The sequence below is a fragment of the Dioscorea cayenensis genome, unplaced genomic scaffold (genome assembly GCF_009730915.1).
Source record: "Dioscorea cayenensis subsp. rotundata cultivar TDr96_F1 unplaced genomic scaffold, TDr96_F1_v2_PseudoChromosome.rev07_lg8_w22 25.fasta BLBR01001310.1, whole genome shotgun sequence".
NCBI lineage: Eukaryota > Viridiplantae > Streptophyta > Magnoliopsida > Dioscoreales > Dioscoreaceae > Dioscorea > Dioscorea cayenensis.
Genome location: NW_024087701.1, coordinates 39,817 through 67,709, shown reverse-complemented (window position 1 = coordinate 67,709; position 27,893 = coordinate 39,817). Strand labels below are relative to the sequence as shown.

Here is a 27,893-nt window from a genome sequence, read left to right as displayed (position 1 = left end):
GGCGATCACTTAGAGAAGTGGTCATGAGGTTGAAGGTAAGCTTCCGAGTGAGATACCAAAAGAACACGCACCAAAGGTTATAGAGGTCGAAGAGGGAACAAGCAAAGAGAAGGAGGTGGCATCCCCACCTTTCAAGCCAAGAATCCCTTATCCCTCTAGATTGAAGAATGACCAAGGGGATGAATAGTAGAAGAAGTTTCTGAGTTTGTTCAAACAACTCCACATCAATATTCCTTTTGTTGAGGCATTGGCTCAAATGCCTAAGTATGCGAAGTTCTTGAAAGACTTGTTGACTAACAAGAGGAAGTTGGAGGAGAGTACTTCGGTGATTCTAGATGCTTCATGCTTGACGGTGTTGCAAAAGAATATGCCGAGAAAGATGAAAGACCCGGGAAGCTTTATCATTCAGTGTAGCATTGGCAATATGGGTGAAGAAATGGCATTGGCAGACTCAGGGGCCAGCATTAGCGTCATGCCATACACCTTCTTTCGAAAGTTAGGCTTGGGTGAGTTGAGGCCCACCCGGATGACTTTACAATTGGTAGACCGAACGGTGAGACATCCGAGGGGTATCATCGAAGATGTACTTGTCAAGGTGGACAAGTATATATTTCCTGTAGACTTTGTGGTGCTAGATGTCGATGAGGATGCAGATGTACCCTTGGTACTTGAGAAGCCGTTCTTATGGACTTCCAAGGCATTGATTAACATGGACGGCGGAGAGCTAACTTTGACAGTTGGAGATGACAAGCTCACATACCGCCTTGCTGAAGCCATGCGGCATTCTCTTGATTTTGATGACACTTTATATTTTCTAGACACTACTTATGAGATTGTTGATGAATACATGCAGGAAATGTTCAAACCGGACCCGTACCAGGGTTTGTTCGACCAAGAGGATGATTATGAAGAATAAATGATGCTTGGTTCGACGGAAAAAGTCCCATCTACCCCCGGGATCTTGAAGAAGGTGCTTCAGAAAATGAAGAGGGGTAGGAGATGCCACCGGAAACACTCCAAGGCTGTTGGAGACGTACGTGAACCGAAAAAGTTGGATGAACCGTTGCTAGGTGGCCCCAAGCACTATAATACACCCTCTACCTTCAAGAGATTGTGCTCATCATGCTTCCAAGTCATGGGTAAGAGGGCAACATTCATCTATGAGCCCCAGTGAGGTAAGACAAGGTACGCCAAGCTTAGTGACGTTTAACAAGTGCTTCTTGGGAGGCAACCCAAGCGTTTCCTATTTTTCTTAGTGTCGTTTGAGCTTTATTTCATGTTTATCACTGGTAAAACTTGTATAATAGGGCAGGCTCTGAGTGTGTAAACATGTTCAAAAAAATTTCTGCGTAGCTTGCGTGTTTTTTTCTAAGGCGCCTGTGGAAAAACGGACGGGCGGGGTATTTCCGCACCCCCGTGGACTTACACTGTGAGCTCATCTAGAGAAGGCGCAGGGGCGTGCGATTGCCCCTGTGAACGACCATGTGAATATCGCACGCCCGTGGGTAATTTCCGCACGGGAGTGTGATTTTCTACAGAGTTTGGCAGATTATCCCGAGAGCACACAGGGGCGTGAACTCGCCCCTGTGGGCGACCTTGTGAACTTCGCACGGGTGTGGATAATTTCTGCATGCCCATGCGAATCTCTGCAGAGGAGCTTTCTCCATCCCGAGGAGGCACAAGGGTGTGCGTTTGCCCCTATGAAGTGGACCTGTGAATGTCCACGCCCATGTGGCATTTCCGCATGGGCGTGCGGAACACTTAGGAAATTTCTCGGATGTCTAGAGAAGCCACAGGGGCATGCAGCTGACCCTGTAGATCGGACGCACGGGTGTGGGAATTTTCCACACGCCCGTGCGAGAGCATTCAGAGTCGAAATGGCGTTTTCCCGAGAGTGCACAGGGGCGTGCACCTGCCGCTGTGCAGTTTTCATGTGGAGACGCACGGGCGTGTGTAATTTCCGCACGCTCGTGGGAATGCGCAAATTTTTCTTTAAAAATCCTTGCGATTTCTCTTCCTCTTCATCTTCAACCACCTGAAAGCCGCTCCTGATTAATTTCCTCGCTGATCATTGTGTTACGGGATTTCAAGCAAATTTTCGCATCAATTAAAGGTTTTCATGCCTATCTTTTTCTTTTCTTTCGGTGAATCTCTAATCCCTCCTCTATTTGCCAGTTCTTGTTTTAGTAAATTAAATGACTTGAGTTACGTTAAATTTTTGATTTAAAAAGGGTCTATGCATGTTTAGAGAGCATTTTAACTGGGTTTTACATTGTATTTTTTTTTTGTTTTGGAAAATAGAAATGCTATCGTGCGCTTTTTTTTCACGCTCGGAGATCCACACGGGCATGGATAATTTCGTAAGCCCATGTGGAATTTCGTAGTATTCTATGAATGAGCGTCTTTGATCATCTCTTCACTATTCCTTGCAGGCATGGCACCGCACGTGAAGAAGCAAGAAGGCAAGCGCCCTAGGGAACCTTCACCCGAATTGGCACACATTGCATTTCCGGATCCCGAGCATCAAGCTCTGCTTTGGAGCGACTATCAGGGCTTGGGTTTGGCCAATCCCGTTTCCAGCGGGGTGATGAGTTTGTTAGGGAGCTGGAGTCACTTATGGCTGTAGGAGGGTGGCAGAGGCTATTGTCTATACGAGAGCTAGTTTTCCGACCGCTGACTTTGGAGGTGCTGGCGTCTTTTGAGTTTGCCAATGATATACAGTTTAGAGTGTTCGGTCGTCAATTCGCCATGAGCATTTCTGAGTTTTCCATTCGCATTGGTTTGTACGATGAGGCATATATAGTAACTGAGGAGTATGGACATCTACTGACAGATTACCCGGGCACGTTGATCCCACAACAAGCCTATCAGGTATTGTGTGGACCGGGACGACATGAACCAGGCTTGTCTAAAGCCACATACTTATCTAGGCTGAGCTACAGGTATTTGTTTACTGTCCTTAGTAGGTCTGTGGATGGTCGTGGCGACAACACTAGTGTTTTGTCACGGCAGGTACTACTTTATTTATATTCCATGGTGAGGTCCTTGCCCATTCATCTGGGGCACATTGTGGCGGAGTATATCCGATACCAGGGCCAGAGTGGGAGAGTAGGAGTATTATTTGCTGGTCCTTACTTTACTAGACTCATTCTGGGGATGGGGTTCAGAGCTGCTATACGGCATGCCGATCATATAGTTCTTCCTTCTCCACTTGGACTCGATACGCTCAGGATGATGGTCGTGGTACGCAGATATGGACCTGGAGTTTACATTTTGGCCACACCCACCACTGAGAGCACCGAGGGTGGAGGGGATGCAGCGGGAGATTCCACCCCGGCGGTGGCCGGGACCCCAGGATAGCCGGGTATCCCTTTCAGGAGCCTATGATCATATTGAGAGGCTCGAGAGCACCCTGGGCATATTATGTCCGAGATCATCGAGATGCAAAGCGATACAACAGCTCCAAAGATACCGATCTTATGTCCCGCTTTTGATTTCCTATAACAACTATTGAGATGTAGACCCGCAGCCTCCCGCAAAGATCTTCCTCATCACCTATACCAAAGACTCGTGGACCTACCATGTACTTTCTCACCACCACCACCAGTAGAGGACCCAGAGCGTGACACCCACATTTGATTTTTACTTCCATTTCTTTACTTTTATGCACTTTATTTTGGACTTGTTCACTCGTAAAAGTATTCCCCTTCTGAGTTCATTTTCATTTTACATCTTGAGTTGTCTTCCTTGTTCTATCTTTTATATACTTGAGTTATTTTGTTTTTATTGAGCTTCACTGAACCCCTCGTGTATGCGTGCATATGGTCTTGTCATCTGGGGAATTGAGACTTTGTCATGGGCACGGCCAAAGTGCTACTACACTTGGCCGTGTGAGCTTCACAACCTGTTGGAACACTACTCTCAAGGAGTTAGCTTCGTCAAACGCGACACTAGGAATCAGGGGAGTATTGTTTTGATTGCTTCTCCAACATATATTCTTAATTGATATACATTATGAGTGACTTTTGCATGTGTACATTGGGGACAATGTACAACTTAAGTGTGGGGGAGAGTTTCATAGGGCATACATCTTTTTCTATTGTTCTTGATTGATATACATGCTCACATAGCCAATGGCGGTTCAACTTAGTTGCATTGATTGCATTCTTCAGCTTTAGAAGAATTTTTCAACATTGAATGTCTTCATGGTCTAATTTTTATTTAAATTTCTAGGAATTTTTGCCCGATTTACATTCATTGCACTACTCACTCTTTAAACTCTTTTGGAAACTCATGTTCGATGTTAAAGGGACTAGTTGTAGTTGTTTCTTGTGTTAAATTCTAAAAAAATAAAAAATAAAAATAAAAAAAAGAAACAAAATAGTTTTCTTGTTTATTTTGCATTTTGGGTAGAAAGAGCTACCACCTATGAAGTATGAAGTTACTCTCATAAGTCGGATAGTAGTTATGCCCTAATGAGAGAAAGAGATATCTCATAGGATGAGTGAAAGCTACCACTCCGGTAGAAAGAGCTACCACCTCGAAAGTGTGAAAGCCACCTTAGCGGCCGCTTAGGAAAGGGCTACCTTAGAGAATGTGTGAAGCTACTACCATCTTTGAAATTCGTGTTGTTTTCTTGTTGAAGATAAATAAGTCGCATGTACTTAGAGCCTTGAGGAGTATACTCTGGGTTGACTTGAGTGAGTCCACACACTTTCACGATTTCAGGTTTGTTGTCCTTTTTAATTCAAGTTTTTAGCTAGACCTTTGATTTACTATGTTTACTGTTGAAATTTCCCTTACTTCTAGAATGCTCTCTTTGCATACTTTGGTGAACCTAAGGCCAAGCACTTCCAATATTTCCTTCATCAATGCACAAAATGTTTGATTTTTGCTTGAGGACATGCAAAAGCTTAAGTGTGGGGGAGTTTGATAAGTGCTTGTGCGATATGAATGCGAAGCATTCTTTCCTTATGTTAAGTATTACTTTTCTCGGGTTTTTACACTAATATGTGTTTTTTTATGTTACTTTTATGCAGGTAGGGTTGTGAGGCCGATTATGAAGGAAAGAAGCCAATGTCGATCATAATGCACCGATTTTTGGAGAAAATCTTGCTAAGGTTCAAACGTGAAGACATAGGTCGAGTGTGAGATGCTAGAGTGTGTGCCAACCTCCTCATATTTGAGTGAGCATAACTATTTGGAGGGGCACAATGGCAGTCATACTCAAGCATTCTAACTTATGCATATAGAACAAGATCTCCACCAACTATTCTATCATTGAAGAAGCAAAGCGATCCACGACGTGAACGTGTGCCCGTTTGCGTTACCTCTATGAAAGTATGGATTCAGGAAGTATTTTAGGCCGGATACCGCAGCAGAGCACTTTAGCAACAACGTAGAAAAGTACTATAGCAGCACTGTTTACAGCCGGCCGAGAAAGCTGTAGAACAAAGAATCCACACGGGCGTCCACAGGGGCGTGTTTATCCCCAATTCCAGCCATATTTAAAGCCGATTTAGCCCCGATTTCAGTATTCTTTTCTCCATCTTTTCCCCAACTTGAGAGAGGGTTTCAGCTAGGGTTTTGAGAGGTATTGGCTAGTGTTTTTGAAAGGTTCTACAGCTGTGACATCGTCATCTTTTTGGAAGAAAGTTGGTAGGGGAGCTTCCGTCGAGGCGCATCCTATACTAGACAAGGGGATCTTCGGACGATGAGTAGATGACTTTCCACAAGACCATCGACATGACTATCGAGGGGGTATTTTATGGATTCATTGCTTTTACATTCTATTTCTTTGATTGTACTTAGCTCCATGGAGAGCTAAACCCCTACTGGGCACTTGGGTATTTGTCAACCCTAGGATGTATTCATTTCTTTGAATCTCTTTATTATGCTTTCAATTAATTGATGTTTAATTTGAGTTCCAACCTTGAATACTTGATTGTGTGAATACTCTCCTAGAGTGACACTAGGGTTGAGAGTTCTTGTTGGTAACCTTGTGAGTGAGTGACACACCACGAGTGTTAGACAAAGCTAGGTTGGAGAGGGTTGAGAGGGTGAGTCGAGAGGTACGGGAGCGTCCCTTTTCCCCTCCAATGTGTTAGATTCTTCCTCCATTCCTTGAGTTCTTTGCGGCCGTAATAGAGTGAATGGTCTAAGGGATGACCTTCTCCTGGGGCTTAGTTGCGGGTGCAACGGAATGAAGCGCAGAAGTGATCTTAGTATCTAGGACTTAATTGTGGTTAGGGACCTTCCACCTAGACCAAAGGGTTAGGTCTTTAATTTGGAAGAGATTTATTACTTGGAATCCCTAGAACTTATTGCAATTCTATGCGAGTGCGAGGATGAGAGGTTGTTCAATCTCTCCTCTGGGACATGTATAGAGTTAGGCATAGATGACCTTAGATTTCGGACTATGTAATTAAGGATATGCACGGCTCACTTGCACTGATTAGGAACCATAATAGAGGGTTCTTGCACTTGAAATGATTGTCCTAGGTGGAGCAATATCCTCGGTACCCCCATCTTTATCGATTGTCTTACCGCCTCCTTTACTTGTGCTCTCTTACTTGTTGTTTTTTTACTTTTTGAGAATTGAATCATTGTCACACATATCACTATTCATCTTTTACATAGCTAAGAAGTGAAATAAGTGTTTTTATTCCCTACTCCTTGTGGATATGATACCCGCTCATCCGGGATTATTACTTCGACAAACCCATGCACTTGCGGGATATACGCAAGGGTATCTTGTCAATGGTACGTAGGTACCAGCTGGGAGTTCATGTACTGATTACAACGCACCAGAGCCAGTCGAGGCTAAGGGTGATGTAGCCTGTTCCTGAGCCTCAGCCTGAGCAGATGGAGACAGAGACACCACCTAAAGTATAGGGCCTCTAGTGCGCATGTTTTCTGATTACAGCGCACCAGAGCCAGTCGAGGCTAAGGGTGAAGCAGGTATGCTTGCCTTCTCGATCCCTCGAATTTTGCATACTTAGGCATTTGGGCCAATGCCTCAACAAAATGAATATTAATGTAGAGTTGCTTGAACAAACTCAGGAACTTCTCATACTGTTCATCCCCTTGGTCATTCTTCAATCTAGAGGGATAAGGGATTCTTGGCTTGAAAGGTGGTGGTGCACCTCCTTCTCTTTTCTTTCTCCCTCCTCAACCTCTATAACGTCGGGTGCGTGTTCATTGGGCCTCTCACTCGGAAGCCTATCTTCAACCTCAGGACCACTTGTCAAAGTGATCGTCTTCACATGCTCTCTAGGATTGGTCTCGGTATTACTAGGCAAGCTCCCTTGTGGCCTTTCTGATAGAGAAATCGCAATATGCCCAACTTAATTTTCAAGATTGTGCAAAGAGGTAACAAAGTGTAGCCTCGACTGATTGAAACCTTGTATTTGATGATTGCACAAACCTAGTCAAGGCCTTCTCCAAATCAGTTATTCGGGTCTCCAAATCTGAACTTCGGTTCTCCATGTTTGGGGCTTGTTGTTGTTGGAAACCCAGTGGCCCCATGGTCTTTTGTGGACCTTGGTTGCTCCACGAAAAATTGGGATGATTCTTCCAACCTGGATTGTAGGTGTTGCTATATGGATTCCCTTGGTTCCTCATTGCATTACCCACAAAATCGACATTCTCAATCGAAGATGCATCACCAATAGTGATCGGGCAATCAGAGGGAGCATGTCCTCCGTCACACCCGGTGCAAGTAGTCACGGCCGCCACACTATTCGAAGTTAGAAGATCTAACTTCTTACTCAATGATTGCACTTGAGCCGCCAATGATGTTACTGCATCTATCTCATGGAGGCCGGCCACCTTTTTCTTCTCCATAGCATTCCATTGGTAGCTATTTAACCCTATTTCTTCAATTAGTTGATGGGCCTCACCGGGGGTCTTGCTACCTAAGGTACCTCTTACTGCCGCATCCAATAGTTGCCTTGTTCTCGAATTCAACCCGTTGTGAAAGGTCTCAACAATCATCCACTCTGGGAATCCGTGTTGCGGGTAATTTCTCAGGAGCTCCTTAAACCTTTCCCATGCCTCAAATAGAAAGTCCAATTTTGACTGTACAAAGGGTGAGATCTCATTCGTAAGCTTTGCAGATATTCCGGGAGGGAAATAACAGGCCAGAAAAGCTTCTACCATCTCCTCCCATGTGGTAATCGATGCTCTAGGTAATGAGTGTAGCCTCTACTTTGCTCTCCCCTTTAAGGAAAATAGGAAGGCTCTCAACTTGATGGCATCATCCATTACCCAGTTTATCTTAAGCATATCACACACCTCGAGAAAGTTCTCTATATGATTGTTTGGATCCTCATCAGCCAAACCATTGAACTGTGCGGATTGCTGCAACATGTGGATGAATGCCGGCTTTAGCTCAAAGTTCTGAGCTGTAATCGGGGGACGCACAATACTCAATTTTGTTGCCAATACTAAAGGTCTGGCATAATCAGATAATGTCTGCTATTGCTCATTCTGTTCTTCCATGTTTTCAGATTCTTCTATTTCCAAATTAGCTCGATTAGACGATTCTTGTACAGGTTCTTTCTCTTTTCTTCTAAGTGTGCGTTCAAGCTCGGGATCTCCTTCAATCAATATTGAGCGGTTCCCTCGGGTCATACCCTGGAGCTGCACAAAAAAGAAAGAAAAAGAAAATCAGAATGATGATAGAACAAGAAGAAATAAACTAGAATGAATGAGTGAATAGCTAAGAAAACAAAATGCAAAGTATCTCTAAAAGCCTACTCCCCGGCAACGGCGCCAAAAACTTAACAACGCACATTGCGTATGTCCCGCAAGTGTATGGGTTTGTCAAAGTAATAAAATCCCATATGAGTGGGGTATCGTATCCACAGGGAGTAGGGAATAAAAACACTTAAATTGTTTCTTAACTAAGCGAAAGATGAATAGTGATATGTAAACTCGTTCAAGTCAACCCAAGGTATACTCCTCAAAGTTCTAAATAAAAGGGACTTATTTATCTACAAAAAGTAATGAAAATTTGAAAAGACGGTAGTAGCTTCACACATCTTTTCTAGTAGCATCATTGAGTTTTCTGTAGTCGATGCATACACGCCAACCTGTGACCGTTCTAGTGGGGACTAATTCATTCTTTTCATTAGTGACAACTGTCATTCCCCCTTTCTTTGGCACTACCTGTACAGGGCTTACCCACTCACTGTCAGAGATAGGGTAAATGATCACCTCACTGCGCACTACTTCTTTCATATTAGGATTAAGCCTTCTCTGGGGTATAGCCGTTGGCCTATGAGTATCATCCATAAGAATCTTATGTGTACAGAAAGAAGGGCTAATTCCCTTAATGTCTGAGATCTTCCACGCAATTGCTTTTTTATACTTCTTTAGTACACTCAGAAGGTCGGATTTTTCCTTAGGGGTCAGGTCGGAGGCGATGATAATTGGAAGCTTTGACCCTTCGGCGAGAAATGCATACTCCAGGTGTTTGGGTAGCGGCTTCAGTTCTAGTTCCGGCGGTTCCTCGATTGAGGATTTTAGTCTCCCAAACTTCCCAAGATCAATATCCTCGAATCCTCTACTCTCGTCTTCCGTGGAGCTGCTACTATCCACGCACTCTTCCATAGCATGAATCTCACATTCGGATGATCCTGAGCTACTTCCCGATGAAAAATCAATTTCCTCATCAATTTGATGAACTGGTATGCCAAAGGCATCAGAATTGTTCCTCACTTTCTCATGAATAGGGATGGGGGAAAGATTAGGCGGAATAAGCTCAGCTACTGGCAACAAACTATCGGATTCCAGATAATGCGTGAATAGGTCTTGCACATCATGCTCTCCCAGTGGTACAGCTCCGGTCACATTGTAACGTTCAGTTCGTCTCCAAATGTCAAAAATGTGTGAACTCATCATTCCTTCTAGTTCAAATTCCGTTAGAGATACAAGTGGCAAATCCGAACATGGGATTTGCAAATAGGAGGCACCACTCCAACCGCTAGCTGCATCCATTAATGATAGTAGATAATGAATAACTAGGAGGTATCAGACAAAGAGAAATATTTAAAGTGGAGAGTAATTTCAAATGAATGGAGATATATGTACAAAAAGAAGCAGATGAACAAAATAAAAGAAAAAAATGGCTAAATCAATAAACTCTAAGTTTTCCGAGTATTCCTTGTGGTTCCCCGGCAACGGCGCCAAAAACTTGATGAGTGCGATCCGCAAGTGCACGGAGTCGTCAAGTAATACCTCTCGTGCGAGCACGAGAGGGTTGTATTCCCTGGGCCCAAGGATCTACCCTTACTTCCTCTTCGCTTATTGTCTAGCCGACAGATTTGAAAGGTTTCTCTAATCTATTAATTTAAATAAGATAACTACAAGTGGAGACTAAAATACGGAGAGGGGTATAAAATCAGGGGAAAGGAACGGTCACGGATGCGGATTCCCTAGGGGCTACTAAAGTGCACAGGATGCTAAGAATGTCATGCAATTGAAGGTTTAGACCTAGAGATTTCCTAGATTAGGTCAATCCGATGGTCACGGCCATTGACCCCTAATCCGGTATAAGTATTGACACAGAATTCCTTCCGATCAAATCCTCATACGATTGCATTAACAAGTGGGGAAATCCCTAATTAGAGCCGGAACACAACTTGGTCTAGCCCTAATAGTGGAGGGGTACAGAATGCCCGATGGTCACGGCGTATTTGTACATGAATCCCTTCCAAACTTGGTGTGTCTAGTACAAGGGCGATGGTCACGCTACCAAGTACAACCTAGCAGTTGGTTTACAGACTTCTCATGTAAGCAACACATCAATTGCACCAAGAATGAATCTCAAAACACAACAATTGCAATAAACAAACTTAAATCATCCAAATACACAAGTTCACCCCAAGGTTCACCGGCATCCGGTGACCTTGGGGTCTACTCGTCCATACAAACAAATCCAAGCAACAAATCCATGCAAACAACTACAAATGGCATAATAAAAACTCCCTCAAACAATGGAAGAAGGAAGACAAGCCAAGCTAGGTGGAAAGGCTTCCACGGACGCCGCAATGGGGGCGGCTTCCCTCGTCGTCTACAAACTCCCAAAGAAGAGATCGATGAAGATCTAGCCAAATCCGAGCTTCTCCCTTAGATTTCCCTTCTCCAAAACATGTAATCTTGCCTCTCAAAGACTGGTGAAAATTGGCTTGAAGAACTCTCCCAAAAACTCCTCCGCTTGACCTAGAAGAAATCAGTTTCTTATATACCCCGTCAGTCCATGCGGGCGCATGGAGCCCGTGAAGCTCACAGCCAAATGCCCAAACACCTGCTGGTGCTACAGTGCTCAGCTACAGTGTTTTTGATACAATACTTTTGCTACAGTATTTTTGCTGCAGTACCGAGACTTGAGAATTCCCAGCAAACCTCACGGGCATCCATGCGGGCGCATGGAGCCCGTGAAACTCCCAGCCAAATGCCCGCAGCAAGAACAATGACCTGCTACAGCCCGCTACAGTGCCGCTACAGTGCCGGGACCCCAAAAATGCCGTTTTTGATGTCGAATTCATCCGATTTGCATTTTTGAGCATTGTTTGACTCATTTAAGACCTGCAACACTGAAATAACCAATTTAGACATAAAACGGGCATCAATTCGTTAACATGTTCACAAATAATACACGATTAATACATATAAAATACATATATTTAGGCGTTTATCACTTAGCAAGATTTCCTCCAACATTGGTGCATTGTAATCCACATTGGCTTCTTTCCTTCATACTTGGCTTCACAATCCTACCTGCACGAAAGTAACATAAAAACACACATATTAGTGTCAAAACCTGAGAAAAGTAATGCTCAACATAAGGAATGAAAGCATCGCATTCATATCGCACAAGCACTTATCACACTCACTCACAAGGTTACCAATGAGAACTCTCAACCCTAGTGTCACTCTAGCGGAAATGTTCATACAATCAAGCATTCAAGGTTGGAACTCACAATAAACATCAATTAATTGAAAGCATAATAAAGAGATTCAATGAAACAAATACATCCTATGGTTCACAATACCCAAGTACCCACTAGCGGTTTAGCTCTCCATGGAGCTAAGTACAATCAAAGAAATAGAATGTAAAAGCAATGAATCCATAAAGAAACCCCCTCGATGGTCATGTCGATGGTCTTGTGGAAAGTCCTCTACTCGTCATCCAAGGATTCCCTCGTCCTGTATAGGATACGCCTCGACGGAAGCTCTCCTACCAACCTTCTTCCTTAGGAATGACGAAGTCAGAGCCATAGAACCTCTCCAAAACCTTGGCCAATACCCCTCAAAACCCTAGCCGAAGCCATCTCTCAAGTTGGGGAAAAGATGGAGAAAAGAATACTAAAATCGGGGCTGATTCGGCTTTAAATATGGCTGGAATGGGGTGACTACACGGGCATGGATGCTTCACGCGCCTGTGGGTAATTTCCACACGGGCGTGGATAATTTTCACACGCCCGTGTGGATTCTCTGAACTCCTATTTTCTCAGCCGGCTGTGAACAGTGCTGTTACAGTACTTGCTACCGTGTTGCTACAGTTCCATCCTGAATAGCTTCCCGAATCCATACTTTCATCGGAGTAACACAAACTGGCACACGTTCACATTGTGGATCACTTGCTTCTTCAATGATAGGTACGTTGGTGGAGCTCTTGTTCTATGTGTATAAGTCAGAATGCTCGAGTGTGACTACCTTTGTGCCCCTCCAAATGGATGTGCCAAACTCGAATACGAGGAGGTTGGCACACACTCTAGCATCTCAGATCGACCTATGTCTTCGCGTTTGAACCTTAGCAATATTTCCTCCAAGATCAGTGCATTGTAATCCACATTGGCTTCTTTCCTTCATACTTGGCCTCACAACCCTACCTGCACGAAAGTAACATAAAAACACACATATTAGTGTAAAATCCTGAGAAAAGTAATGCTCAACATAAAGAATGAACTCTTGGCATTCATATCGCACAAGCACTTATCAAACTTCCCCACACTTAAGCTTTTGCTTGTCCTCAAGCAAAAATTAAAATGTTATGTGCATCAATGAAGAAAATAATTAAAGTGCTTGTCCTGAGGTCATCAAAATATACAAAGAGAGCATTCTACAAGTGAGGGAAATTTCAACGCTAAATATGAAAAATCAATGCTCTAGCTAAAAACTTGAATCGAAAAGGAAACAAAACCTGAAGTCGTGTATGTGTGTGAACTCACTCAAGTCAACCCAAAGTATACTCCTCAAAGTTCTAAGTACAAGGGACTTATTTATCTATAAAAGTGACAACAATTTCAAAGATGGTAATAGCTTCACACATCCTCTAAGGTAGCCCTTTCCAAAACGGCCGCTAAGTTGGCTTTCACACTTTCGAGGTGGTAGCTCTTTCTGCCGGAGTGGTAGCTTTCACTCATCCTATGAGATAGCTCTTTCTCTCATTAGGACATAACTAGTATCCGACTTATGAGAGTAGCTTCGTACTTCATAGGTGGTAGCTCTTTCCACACAACAAGCACAAATAAACAATAAAAACTTTTTGTTTTTTTGTAGAAGTTAACACAAAGAAACAACTATAACTAGTCCCTTTAACATCGAACTTGAGTTTCCAAAAAGAGTTTAAAAAAAGTGAGTAGTGCACTAAGTGTAAATCAGGCAAAAAAATTCCTAGAAATTCAAGCAAGAAGTAGAGCATGAAAACATTCAATGTTAGAAATTCTCTTAAACTCAAGAATACAATCCTTGCAACTAAGGTGAACCACCATTGGCTATGTGAGCATATATAAATCAAGAACAATAGAAAAGATGTGTGCACTATGAAACTCCCCCCCCCCTCTCCCAAACTTAAGTTGTACATTGTCCCCAATGTACACATTAAAGCTCACTCAAAATATATATCATTCAAAACTAAATGTGGGAGAAGCAATCAAAACAATACTCTCCTGACTCCTAGTGTTGCATTTGATGAAGCTAATTCCATGGGAGTAGTGTTCCGAAGGGTTGTGAAGCTTACACGGCCAAGTGCCTCAGCACCTTGGCTGTGCCCATGACTAAGTCTCAATTCCCAAGAAGACAAGACCATCTGCACGCATACACGAGGGGGTTCAGTGAAGCTCAATAAAAACACAATATCTCGAGTATATATAAAAGATAGACAATGAGTACAACTCGAGATGCAAAATGAAAATAAACTCAGAAGGAGAATCCTTTCTGAGTGAACAAGTCCAAAATAAAATGCTCTGGAATCACAAAACTCATGCCCTCAGGCTCAGGGGATGACTCATGCGGCCTCTTATCAGCTTGCTTCTTCGATCGAGGTGCCATAATCTGCAAAATTTGAAACAAAATCGATCAAACAAGTTGATAAAATAATGCTGCAGAAATCCACACGGTCGTGTGGAATTTCCGCACGCCCGTGTGGATCTACGGGCCGTGAAAACCGCACGGCCGCGGTCCAAAAATTCAACAATACAACTTAAAAATACTTCTAACTTCGTTCTAAACATCAATCATCCTTCTAATTGAAGAAACGAAGCATTATTAACCAGATTAATAGATGGAAACCATAAATTGGCAAAGAAAATGATGAATAGGGCTTATCGACGAAATGGGATGAGAAAATGAAGAACCGGCCGGAAAACCTCGCAAAAATCCTATCAATGTAGTGCTATGAAATCGGAGAACGATGTGAGAGTGTTTCAGACGAATAGAGTTCGTGAAGCGGGAGAGAAACTAATCTTCTTTAAAAAGGACTCGCGACCCTTGATGTTCTGTGCATCTACACGGGCGTGCAGTAATTACCCACGCCCATGCGCTTCATTACAAAAGAGCCACAAGGGCGCACGCATGCCCCTGTGCGCTCTCTGGAAAACATCGGACCCACAGGGGAAGCCGCGCGTCCCTATCGCTTCTCTGGACAACCGAGAAAAATACCAAGTGTTATACACGCCCATGCGGAAATTCCACACGGGAGTGGACATTCACATGCCAACTCACCGGGGAAGCCGCACGCCCCTGTGTTTTCTCGGGATGGAGAGAACTCCTTTACAGAGTTTCGCACGGGCGTGTGGAAATTATCCACGCCCGTGCATGGTTCAAAAGGTCGCCCACAGTGGTGAGTCCACTCCCCTGTGTGCTCTCGGGAAAATTCGCCAAACCCTGCAGGAATTCACACGTCCGTGTAGAAATTACCCACGGGCGTGTGACAATCACATGGTCATTCACAGGGGCAGCCGCACGCCCCTGTGCCTTCTCTGGATAAGCTCGCAGTGCAAATCCATGGGCGTGCGGAAATTCCACACGCCCGTGTGTTTTCTCTGGATGACTTAGAAAAATCTGCAGGCTCTGCTAAAAATTTCTGAACATGTTTACACACTGTAGAGCCTGCTCTATTATGCAATTTTTTACCAGTGAAAAACATGAAATAGAGCTCAAACGACCAAACTTCGCCAATTCTACATGAAAACTCACGATTAAAATTCAAAGCCCACAAGAAAATCGCAGCACAAGCATCTAAAAATGAAGACACCAACACCTAACAAATTATTCATACAGACAATCTAACTAAAAGATAAGAAAACAGTAAACACTTGGGTTGCCTTCCAAGAAGTGTTTGTTTAACGTCACTTAGCTTGACGTACCTTATCTTACCTCACGGGGGTTCATGAATGAAAGTTGCCGTCTTACCCATGGTTTGAAAGCATGATGTGCAAAGTCTCTTGAGAGTAGAGGGTGTATTATCGGGCTTCGGACCACCTAACAATGATACATCCAACTTCTTCGGTTCACGTACGTCTCCAACAGCCTTGGACTATTTCCGGTGGAGTCTCCTATCCCTCTTCATTTTTCGGAGCACCTTCTTCAAGATCCCCGGGATTGATGGTACTTCTTCCGTCGATCCAAGCATCATTACATCTTCATGTCCCCCCTCTTGGTCGAACAAACCTTCATACGGATCCGGATTGAACATCTCCTATTTGTATTCATCAACAATCTCATCAGTAGTGTCTATAAAATATAAAGTATCATCAAAATCGAGATAATGCTGCATGGCCTCAGCAAAGCGGTATGTGAGCTTGTCATCTCTAACTCTCAAGGTGAGCTCTCCGCCGTCCAAGTCAGTCAATGCTTTGGAAGTCCGCAAGAACGGTCTCCCAAGTATCAAGGGTACATCCGCATCCTCATCAACATCTAGCACTACAAAGTCAACCGGAAAAATGTACTTGTCCCACTTGACAAGCACGTCTTCAATGATGCCTCTCGGATGTCGCACTGTTCGGTCCGCTAGTTGCAAAGTCATCCGAGAAGGCCTAGGTTCGCCCAAGCCTAGCTTTGAAAGAAGATGTATGGCATGACATTGATACTAGCCCCTGAGTCCGCCAATGCCATTTCCTCACCAAGATTGCCAATATTACACAGAATGATGAAGCTTCCCGGGTCTTTCTTCTTGTTCGGCATGTTCTTTTGCAATACCGCCGAGCATGAAGCATCTAAAATCACTGAAGCACTCTCCTCCAACTTCCTCTTGTTAGTCAACAAGTCTTTCAAGAACTTCGGATACTTAGGCATTTGGGCCAATGCCTCAACAAAAGGAATATTAATGTGGAGTTGCTTGAACAAACTCAGGAACTTCTTGTACTATTCATCCCCTTGGTTATTTTTTAATCTAGAGGGATTAGGGATTCTTGGCTTGAAAAGTGGGGGTACCACCTCTTTCTCTTTGCTCGTCCCCTCTTCCACCTCTATAACTTCGGGTGCGTGTTCTTTTGGCATCTCACTCGGAAGCATACCTTCAACCTCACTACCACTTCTCAAAGTGATCGCCTTCACGTGCTCTCTAGGATTGGTCTCTGTATTGCTTGGTAAGCTTCCATGTGGCATTTCAGAGAGAGACTTCGCAATTTGACCCACCTGATTTTCAAGGTTATGCAAAGATGCGGTGTGGTTGCGAAAGTGTAGCCTCGACTGATTCAAACCTAGTATTTGCAGATTGGACAAATCTAACCAAGTGCTTCTTTAGGTCAGTCATTCAGGTTTCCAAACCTGACTCTGTTTTCCACCTGAGGGGCTTGTCATTGTTGGAAACCCGGTGGCCCCATGGCCTTTTGTGGACCTTGATTACTCCATGAGAAATTGGGATGATTCTTCTAACCCGGATTGTAGGTATTGTTATATGGGTTTCCTTGAGGTCTCATGCCATTACCTACAAAATCAACATTTTCCACCGAAGAAACATCACCAATAGAGATCGGGCAATCGGAGGGAGCATGTCCTTCACCACACTCGGTGCAATTAGTTACAGCCGCCAATCTATTTGAAGTTAGAAGATCTAACTTCTTACTCAAATTTTCCACTTGGGCCGCCAATGAAGTTACCGCATCTATCTCATGGAGACCGGCCACCTTTTTCTTCTCCCTAGCATTCCATTGGTAGCTGTTTAACCCCATTTCTTCAATCAACTAATGGGCCTCATCGGGGGTCTTGCTGCCTAAGGTACCTCCTGCTGCCGCATCCAAGAGTTGCCTTGTACTCGGGTTAAAACCATTGTAAAATGTTTGAACAATCATCCACTCTGAGAATCTGTGTTGTGGGCACTTCCTCAGGAGCTCCTTGAACCTTTCCAATATCTCGAATAGAGACTCCAATTCCAACTGAACAAAGGATGAGATCTCGTTCCTAAGCTTTGCTAATTTTTTGGGAGGGAAATAACGGGTTAAGAAAGCTTCCACCATCTCCTCCAATGTGGTAATTGACACTCTAGGTAACGAGTGTAGCCACTGCTTTCGCTATCCCATATAGGGAAAATGGGAAGGCTCTCAATTTGATGGCATCATCCGTCACCCCATTTATCTTCAGCATATCAAACACCTCGAGAAAGCTCTCTATATCACTGTTTGGATCCTCATCGGCCAAACCATTGAATTATGCGGACTGCTGCAACATGTGGATGAAAGCCGGCTTCAACTCAAAGTTCTGAGCTGTAATCGGGGGACGTACAATACTCGATTGTGTCCCCAACACTGAAGGTCTGGCATAATCGAATAATGTTCGTTGTTGCTCATTCTGTTCTGCCGTATTTTCAGATTCTTCTTGACAAGATCCCCTTGCGTATATCCCGCAAGTGCATGGGTTTGTCGAAGTAATAATCCCGGGTGAGCGGGTATCGAATCCACAGGGAGTAGGGAGTAAAGACACTTAATTCGATTCTTAGCTATGTGGAATATCAACAATGATAAGTGTGACAATGATTTCAATTCTCAACAATTAAAAGCAACAAGTAAGATAGCAAAAGTAAGGAGGAGGTAAGGCAATCGATAAAGATGGGGTACTCGGATGATGCTTCACCTAGGATAATCGATTCAAGTGCAAAAACTCTCTATTATGCTTCCTAATCAATGCAATGGTGAGTCGTGGAAATCCTTACATACATAGTCCCAAATCTAAGGTCAACTATGCCTAACTCTATTCATGTCCAGGAGGAGAGATTAAATAACCTCTCAACCTCGCACTCGAATAAAGTTGCAATGAGCTCTAGGGATTCCAGGTGATAAATCTCTTCCTAATTATAGACCTAACCCTTTGGTCCAGGCGGAAGGTCCCTAACCACAATTAAGCCCTAGATACTAAGATCCTCTCAACGCTTCACTCCGTTGCACGCGCAACTAAGCCCCAGCGGAGATTCATCCCTTAGACCATTCACTCTATTATGGCCGCAACGAACTCGAGGAACGGAGGTAGAATCTATCACGTCGGAGGGGAAAGGGGACGCTCCTGTACCTCTCGACTCACCCTCTCAACCCTCTCCAACCTAGCTTTGTCTAACGCTCGTGGTGTGTCACTCAGTCACAAGGTTACCAACAAGAACTCTCAACCCTACAGTCACTCTAGGGAAAATGTTTATACAATCAAGCATTGAAGGTTGGAACTCACAATAAACATCAATTTATTGAAAGCATAATAAAGAAGTTCAATGAAACGAATACATCCTAGGGTTCACAATCACCCAAGTAGCAACTAGGGGTTTAGCTCTCCATGGAGTTAAGTACAATCAAAGAAATCGAATCTAACAGCAATGAATCCATAAAGAAACCCCCTAAATGGTCGTGTCGATGGTCTTGTGGAGAGTCCTTTACTCATCGCAAAGGATCCTTTGTCCGGCCTAGGATACACCTCGCCAGATCGATGGTGACGAAAGCTCTCAAAATGACCTTCTTCCAAATGATGCGCGATGTCAGAGCCATAGAACCTCTCCAAAACCCTAGCCAATACCCCTCAAAACCCTAGCCGGAGCCCTCTCTCAAGTTGGGGAAAAGATGGAGAAAAGAATACCAAAATCGGGGTTGAATCGGCTCTAAATAAGGCTGGAATCGGGCGACTCCACGGGCGTGGATGGTACACGCGCCTATGCGGAATTTCCACACAGTTGTGGATAATTTCCACACGCCCGTGTGGATTCTCTGTTTCTCTGATTTCTCGGGCGGCTGTGAATAGTACTGCTACATTACTTGCTACCGTGTTGCTACAGTGCTCTGCTGCCTATTTCCTTCATACTCGGCCTCACAACCCTACCTATATAAAAGTAACATAAAAACACACATATTAGTGTAAAAACCTGAGAAAAGTAATGCTCAACATAAGGAATGAACACTTCACATTCATATCGCACAAGCACTTATCAAACTCCCCCACACATAAGCTTTTGCTTGTCCTCAAGCAAACATTAAAACATTCTGTGCATCAATGAAGAAAATATTGAAAGTGCTTGGCCTTAGGTTCACCGAGGCATACTAAGAAAGTGTTCTACAAGAAAGGAAAATTTCAACACTAAATATGAAAAATCAATGCTCTACCTAAAAACTTAAATAAAAAAGGACAACAAACCCGAATTTTGTGTATGCGTGTGAACTCACTCAAAACAACCCAAAGTATACTCCTCAAAGTTCTAAGTACAAGGGACTTATTTATCTACAAAAGTGACAAAAATTTTAAAAGATGGTAGTAGCTTCACACATCCTCTAAGGTAGCCCTTTCCAAAGCGTCCGCTAAGGTGGCTTTCACACTTTCGAGGTGGTAGCTCTTTCTACCCAAGTGGTAGCTTTCACTCATCCTATGAGATATCTCTTTCTCTCATTAGGGCATAACTAGTATTTGACTTGTGAGAGTAGCTTCATACTTCATAGGTGGTAGCTCTTTCCACCCAACAAATATAAATAAACAATAAAACTATTTTGTTCCTTCTTTTCATTTTCATTTTTTTATTTTTTTTTAATTTGGCAAAAGAAGTAAACCTAACTAGTCCCTTTAACATCGAACATGAGTTTCCAATAGAGTTCAGAGAGTGAGTAGTGCACTAAGTGAAAATTGGGCAAAAAAATTCCTAAAAAAATTCAAGCAAGAACTAGAGCATGAAAAACATTCAATGTTAACAATTCTCCTAGACTTAAGAATACAATCATTGCAACTAAGGTGAATCGCCATTGGCTATGTGAGCATATATCAATCAAGAACAATAGAAAAAGATGTGCGCATTATGAAACTCCCCCACACTTAAGTTGTATATTGTCCTCAATGTACACATGCAAGCTCACTCAAAAATATATCATTCAAAAAAATAGATGTGGCGAAGCAATCAAAAACAATACTCCCCGACTCCTAGTGTTGCGTTTGATGAAGCTAATTTATTGGGAGTAGTGTTCCAACGGGTTGTGAAGCTCCCACGGCCAAGTGCCGAAGCACCTTGGCCGTGCCCATGACTAAGTCTCAATTCCCAAGATTACAAGACCATCTGCACGCATACACGAGGGGGTTCAGTGAAGCTCAAGATAAACAAAAATAACTCGAGTGTATAAAAGATGAAGCAATGAAGACAACTCGGTAAATGCAACATAACATAAACTCAGAAGGAAAAATCTTTTATAAGTGAACAAGTCTAAAAACAAGAAAATAGAATAAAGTAAAATGCACGAAAGTAAAAGAAAAGTCAAGTGTCGGAGTCGCTCTCGGGCTTCTATGCTGTTGCTGCTGCTGAAGTGGAAGCACATGGTGGGTCCACCGGTGCTGGAGTCGAGGATAGAGGTGCTGGAGGAACTAACGGTGCTTGAAGGGTCCTCGGCTACAGGACAAATGATGAGGCTACGTCTCGCTCTAGGATCTTCTGTAATATGTCGAAACGTACCATGAACTCTGTATACTGAGTGGCCTGCGTAGCCCGAATCTCGGTAACCTCAGCTCGGACCACTCCTATAGCATTCTCGAGCCTCTCAAAGCGATCATTGGCTCGAGATGGTGAAAACATACGCACTGGGGTGATTCCTCGGCTGCTGGAGTGCCTCGGTCTCCATTGATGCTGGCTGAGGCTCGGGGGCGGCCTGAGATGCTCCGGCTTCATCACCCTCGTCCTCAGCTATCTCTGGGGCTGGTAGGACTAAAGCAAAGACCCCTGTCCGAACCCTGCGGACCATGCCCATCAACCGCATAGTCTCTACACTCAGGGGAGCGGGTACACTCATCTTCTCGGCCCCGCGAATCGAATCCAAGAGACCCATGCCCAGCACTAATCTCGTAATGTAGGGGCCCAAGAAGATCGCTCCCAATCTAGCATAGTGTCCCTGGTGTCTGATGTACTCTGCCAGAATGTGCCCTAAATGAATCGGTACGCGCTCTACCATCGAGTACAAGTACAACAGCTCCTGACGGCTCAAAACACCAGTATTATCACCGCGGCCATTCACCGACCTACTCATGACGGCGTGCAAATATTTGTATGCAGGTCGGGAAAGGCACGTGGCCTTGGACACCCCTGGCTCGTACTGACCTTGACCATATAGTACTTTGTAAGCTCTCTACAGGGTTAAGGATCCAGGATAATCAGTAGGCAACTTGCATACTCCTCTATATCCGTGAATGCCTCCTCGTATAAGCCAAGTAGTACGGAAAACTGCGTAATGCTCAATCTATGGTGGCGTCCAAATACTCTAAACTGAATGGTGTCCAAACTGTCGAAGCTCGAATATACTCTATAAAACTCGAACGAGGATAGCACCTACAGTGCAAACTCTCAGATGGTTGGCTCTCTAATCGTCAGCAACTGCCACCAACCACCTTCTGAAACTAGATCCTTGATCTCATCCACAAACTCATCTCCCTGCTGAAGCTCCCGCAGTATAGTCGTGTACAAAAATCGAGTCTGTCCGAAACGGAGTCTCGACAAACGCTCATAATGGACCTGATATTCGGGAATCGCAAATTGATAAGTGCTTGTGCGATATGAATGCGAAGTGTTCATTCCTTATGTTAAGCATTACTTTTCTCAGGTTTTTACATTAATATGTGTGTTTTTATGTTACTTTTATGCAGGTATGGTTGTGAGGCTGAGTATGAAGGAAATAGGCCAGTGTGGATTACAATGCACCGATGTTGGAGGAAATCTTGCTAAGGTTCAAACGCGAAGACATAGGCCGATGTGAGATGCAAGAGTGTGTGCCAACCTCCTCGTATTCGAGTTTGGCACATCCATTTGGAGGGGCACAAAGACAGTCACACTCGAGCATTCCGACTTATGCACATAGAACAAGAGCTCCACCAACGTACCTATCATTGAAGAAGCAAGTGATCCACGACGTGAACGTGTGCCCGTTTGCGTTACTCCGATGAAAGTATGGATTTGGGAAGCAATTCAGGCTGGATACTGTAGCAGAGCACCGTAGCAAGTAATGTAGCAGCACTGTTCACAACCGGCCGAGAAATTAGAGAAACAGAGAATCCACACGGGCGTGTGGAAATTATCCACTCCGGTGTGGAAATTCCGCACGGGCGCGTGTAGCGTCCACGCCCGTGGAGTGGCCCGATTCTGGCCCTATTTAAAGCCGATTCAGCCCAGATTTTGGTATTCTTTTTTCCATCTTTTCCCCAACTTGCGAGAGGGCTTCGGCTAGGGTTTTGAGGGGTATTTGCTAGGGTTTTGGAGAGGTTCTATGGCTCCGACATCGCGCGTCATTTGGAAGAAGGTTATTGGGAGAGCTTTCGTCGGCATCGATCCGGCGAGGTGTATCCTAGGTCGGACAAAGGATCCTTTGTGACGAGTAGAGGACTCTCCACAAGACCATCGGCATGACCATTGAGGGCGTTTCTTTATGGATTCATTACTTTTACATTCGATTTCTTTGATTGTACTTAGCTCCATGGAGAGCTAAACCCCTAGTGGGTACTTGGGTGATTGTGAACCCTAGGATGTATTCGTTTCATTGAACTTCTTTATTATGCTTTCAATAAATTGATGTTTATTGTGAGTTCCAACCTTGAATGCTTGATTGTATGAACATTTCCCCTAGAGTGACACTAGTTTTGAGAGTTCTTGTTGGTAACCTTGTGAGTGAGTTACACACCATGAGCGTTAGACAAAGCTAGGTTGGAGAGGGTTGAGAGGGTGAGTCGAGAGGTACAGGAGCGTCACCTTTCCCCTCCGATGTGATAGATTCTACCTCCGTTCCTTGAGTTTTTTGCGGCCATAATAGAGTGAATGGTGTAAGGGATGAACCTTCGCTGGGGCCTAGTTGCGCGTGCAATGGAGTGAAGCGTTGAGGGGATTTTAGTATCTAGGGCTTAATTGTGGCTAGGGACCTTGCGCCTGGACCAAAGGGTTAGGTCTATAATTAGGAAGCGATTTATCACTTGGAATCCCTAGAGCTCATTGCAACTTTATTTGAGTGCGAGGTTCAGAGGTTATTTAATCTCTCCTCCGGGACATGAATAGAATTAGGCATAGTTGACCATAGATTTGGGACTATGTATGTAAGGATTTCCACGACTCACCATTGCATTTATTAGGAAACATAATAGAGAGTTCTTGCACTTGAAGCGATTATCCTAGGTGAAGCATCATCCGAGTACCGCATACTTTTGCTCTCTTACTTGTTGCTTTTAATTGTTAAGAATTGAATCATTATCACACTTATCATTGTTGATACTCCACATATCTAAGAATCGAATTAAGTGTCTTTACTCCCTACTCCCTGTGGATTCGACCCCGCTCACCCGGGATTATTACTTCGAGAAACCCATGCACTTGCGGGATATACGCAAGGGGACCTTGTCAAGTTTTTGGCGCCGTTGCCGGGGAGCTAGGCATTTAGAGATACTTTGCACTATGTTTTCTTAGCTATTTCACCACACATTCTAATTCATATCTTCTTATTCTATCATCGTTCTGATTGTCTTTTTCTTTATTTTTGGTACAGCTCCAGGTTATAACCCGAGGGAATCTATCAATATTGATTGAAGGAGACCCTGAGCTTGAACGTATACTTAGAAGAAAAGGGAAAGAACCTATGCAAGAACAGCATAATCCAGCTCATTTGGAGGTAGAAGGATCTGAAAACATGGCAGAACAAAATGAGCAACAACGAACACTATCCGATTATGCCAGACCTTCAGTGTTGGGGATACAATCGAGTATTGTGTGTCCCCCATTTACAGCTCAGAACTTCGAGCTAAAGCCGACATTCATCCATATACTACAGTAGTCCGCACAATTCAACGGTTTGGCCGATGAGGATCCAAACAGTTACATAGAGAGCTTCCTCGAGATATGTGACATGCTGAAGATAAATAGTGTGACGGATGATGCCATCAAATTGAGAGCCTTCCCATTTTCCTTAAAGGGGAGAGCAAAGCAGTGGTTACACTCATTACCTAGAGCATCAATCACTACATGGGAGGAGATGGTAGAAGCTTTTGTAGCCCGTTATTTCCCTCCTGGAAAATCAGCAAAGCTTAGAAATGAGATCTTATCCTTTGTGCAGTTGGAATTGGAGTCTCTATTTGAGACATGGGAAAGGTTCAAGGAACTCCTGTGAAAGTATCCGCAACACGGATTCCCAAAGTGGATGATTGTTCAAACCTTCTACAATGGTTTGAACCCGAGTACAAGGCAACTCTTGGATGCGGCGACAGGAGGTACCTTAGGTAGCAAGACCCCCGATGAGGCTCGTCAATTGATTGAGGAAATTGAGTTAAATAGCTACCAGTGGAACGCTAGGGAGAAGAAAAAGGTGGCCGGTCTCCATGAAATTGATGCGGTAACTTCATTGGCGGCGCAAGTGGAGAGTTTGAGTAAGAAGCTAGATCTTATAGCTTCGAATAGAGTTGCTGCCGTGACCAATTGCACCGGTTGTGGTTGAGGACATGCTCCCTCCGATTACCCAATCGTCATTGGTGATGTTTCTTCAATTGAGAACGTTTGCTTTGTTGGTAAAGGAATGAGACCTTAAGGGAATCCATACAGCAACACCTACAATTCAGGTTGGAAGAATCATCCTAACTTTTCATGGAGTAATCAAGGACCACAGAAGACCATGGGGCCATCGGGTTTCCAACAACAACAACAAGCCCCTCAAGTGGAAAACAAAATTTCAGGCTTGGAAACCTGAATGGCGGATTTGGAGAAGCACTTGGCTAGAATTGTTCAATCGGCAAATACATGGTTTGAATCAGTCGAGGCTACACTTCGCAATCACACCGCCTCCTTGCACAACCTTGAAAATCAAGTGGGGCAAATTGTAAAGTCTCTCTCTGAAAGGCCACATGGAAGTTTACCAAGCAACACGGAAACCAACCCTAGAGAACATGTGAAGGCGATCACTTTGAGAAGTGGTCATGAGGTTGAAGGGAGGCTTCTGAGTGAGAAACAGAAAGAACATGCACCCGAGGTTGTAGAGGTTGAGGAGGGAGCAAACAAAGAGAAAGTGGTGGCACCCCCACCTTTCAAGCCAAGAATCCCTTATTCCTCTAGATTGAAAAATGACCAAGGGGATAAACAGTATAAGAAGTTCCTGAGTTTGTTCAAGCAACTCCACATCAACATTCCTTTTGTTGAGGCATTGGCTCAAATGCCTAAGTATGCAAAGTTCCAAAAAGACCAATTGACCAACAAGAGGAAATTGGAGGAGAGTGCTTCAGTAGTGCTTGATGCTTCATGCTCGGCGGTGTTGCAAAAGAACATGCCAAACCAGAAGAAAGACCGGGGAAGCTTCATTATTCCTTGTAACATCAGCAACTTAGGTGAGGAAATGGCATTGGCGAATTCAGGGGCGAGCATCAACGTCATGCCATATACTTTCTTCCAAAAGCTAGGCTTGGGTGAGCCTAGGCCTACTCGGATGACTTTACAATTGGCGGACCGAACGGTGCGACATCTGAGAGGCATCATTGAAGACGTGCTTATCAAGGTGGACAAGTACATTTTTCCGGTTGACTTTGTAGTGCTAGATGTCGATGAGGATGCAGATGTACCCTTGATACTTGGGAGACCGTTCTTCCGGACTTCCAAAGCATTAATTGACATGGACGGCGGGGAGCTCACATTGAGAGTTGGAGACGATAAGCTCACATACCGGCTTGCTGAAGTCATGCGGCATTCTCTCGATTTTGATGATACTCTATACTTTCTTGACACTACTCATGAAATTGTTGATGAATATATGCAGGAAATGTTCAACCCGGATGCATATGAAGGATTGTTCGACCAAGAGGAGAGCAATGAAGAAGTAGTGATGCTTGGTTCGACTGAAGAAGTAACATTTACCCCGGGGATCTTGAAGAAGGTGCTCCGGAAAATGAAGAGGGCTCGGAGACGCCACCGAAAATGCTCCAAGATTGTTGGAGATGTACATGAGCCAAGGAAGTTGGATGAACCATTGCTAGGTGGTCCGAAGCTCGAGAGTACACCCTCTATCCTCAAGAGACTTGGTCATCATGCTTTCAAGCCATGGGTAAGAGGGCAACCTTCATTTATGAACCCCTGTGAGGTAAGAAAGATACGTCAAGCTTAGTGACGTTAAACAAGCGCTTCTTGGGAGGCAACCCAAGTGTCGTTTTCTTACTTTTTAGTTTAGTTTGTTACATGAATAAACAGTTAAGTGTTGGTGTTTTAATGTTTAGATGTTTGTGCTGCAATTTTATTGTGGGTTTTTCAAATTCATCGTGTGTTTTATGAAGAATTGGCGAAGGTTGGTTGTTTGAGTTCTATTTCATGTTTTTATCTTGTAAATTTTGCATACTAGGGCAGGCTCTGACTGTGTAAACATGTTCAGAATTTTTCTGCAGAGCCTGCAGGTTTTTTCTAAGTCATCCAGAGAAAACACACAGGCATGTGGAATTTTCGCACGGCCATGGATGTGTACTGTAAGCTCATCCAAAGAGGGCACAGGGGCGTGCGGCTGCCCCTGTGGACGACCATGCGACTGGCGCACGCCCGTGGGTAATTTCCACATGGGCGTGTGAATTCCTGCATAGTTGGGCAGATTTTCTCGAGAACACATAGGGGCGTGGACTCGCCCCTGTGGGTGACCTTGTGAACCCCACACGGGTGTGGGTAATTTCCGCACGCCATTGCCAAACTCTACAGGTTGCTCCCTCCATCCCGAGAAAACACAGGGGCGTGCGGCTGCCCCTGTGAGTTGGGCATGTGAATGTCCACGCCCGTGGGGAATTTCGGCACGGGCGTGCGTAAGACTTGATATTTTTCTCGGTTGTCCAGGGAAGCCACATGGGCGTGCGTCTGCCCCTGTGGGTCTGGCGCACGGGCGTGGATATTTTCCGCACGCCCGTGGGAGATCGTTCTAAGTCAGTGAGAGTTTTTCCCGAGAGCGCACAGGGGCGTGCGTACGCCCTTGTGGAGCTTTTGAAGTGAGGCACACGGGCTTGGGGAATTTCCACACGCCCATGTGGATGCACAGAACGTCAAAAGTCGCCAGTTCTGTTTAAAAGAGGATGATTTCTCTCCCTCTTCACGACTCCTTTTCACTTGAAAACACTCTCACAATACTCTCCGAGTCCATTGTGCCAGTTTGGTGCCCCTCTAAATGATCTGCAAAATTTAA

General features: G+C 44.2%; 3 non-coding genes across 3 annotated transcripts; 2 read left to right on the top strand and 1 right to left on the bottom strand.

Annotated features, from left to right (window-relative positions):
* Positions 1-8,005: 8,005 nt before the first annotated feature.
* Positions 8,006-8,112, top strand: LOC120256159. The gene has a single exon (XR_005535197.1). It is a non-coding gene; the product is annotated as a small nucleolar RNA R71 (small nucleolar RNA).
* A 9,480-nt stretch (positions 8,113-17,592) lies between these two features.
* Positions 17,593-17,699, top strand: LOC120256162. The gene has a single exon (XR_005535201.1). It is a non-coding gene; the product is annotated as a small nucleolar RNA R71 (small nucleolar RNA).
* Positions 17,700-24,782: 7,083 nt separating this feature from the next.
* On the bottom strand, positions 24,783-24,889 carry LOC120256160. The gene has a single exon (XR_005535199.1). It is a non-coding gene; the product is annotated as a small nucleolar RNA R71 (small nucleolar RNA).
* Between the last annotated feature and the right edge of the window lie 3,004 nt (positions 24,890-27,893).